Here is a 712-nt window from a genome sequence, read left to right as displayed (position 1 = left end):
GATCCATCAATTCCTCTACTTGGTATTTACCCACAAGAAATACGAGCCATAACACGAGAAGATATATGCACACCAATGCTCATAGCAGCATTATTTACAATAGCAAAAATATGGAGATATCCTAAGTGCCCATCAACGGATGAATGGATAAACAAACTGAGATACATACACACAATGGAATGTTATGCTACCTTGAAGAACAACAAGCAAGCTATAAGCTATCACATAACATGGATGAACCTGAGGACATTATGTCGAGTGAAATTAGTCACAAAAGGAGAAATACTGCATAGGACCACTATTGTAAAAGACTAACAAAAAGAACCCATCCTAAAGGGGGAGGGGGAATGCTTTGCTGGTTATGGGGATGTGGGAGGTGGGATGAGGGGAGAAAGAAGAAGGTGGAGCAAAGGGTAGGGCAGTTTGGGTGCTAGAGAGGGGGGCAATACACAAGAAGTGGGAAGGGAATGGAAGAACAAGGCAGATTGGAAAACAATTAGGTAGGTTTGCACAGGCTAAGTGGGACAGAGGTAAATAATGATGTATGCACAACCTTGGAACAACACGTCTCTGGGATAAAGGGATTGAGAGACATGGTTGGAATGGACAAAAAGGGGGAAATAATGTTAAGATGCTTGGCTGTCTTTTGAATCTTGGTTTCCCTGGCATACCATTACAAAATAGACACTTGAGGGGGAGAGAAAGGAATAGC

The sequence above is a fragment of the Chrysochloris asiatica genome, unplaced genomic scaffold, assembly GCF_000296735.1.
Source record: "Chrysochloris asiatica unplaced genomic scaffold, ChrAsi1.0 scaffold00176, whole genome shotgun sequence".
NCBI lineage: Eukaryota > Metazoa > Chordata > Mammalia > Afrosoricida > Chrysochloridae > Chrysochloris > Chrysochloris asiatica.
The sequence above is the reverse complement of the archived record's forward strand: the minus strand, read 5'-3'. Positions refer to the sequence as shown.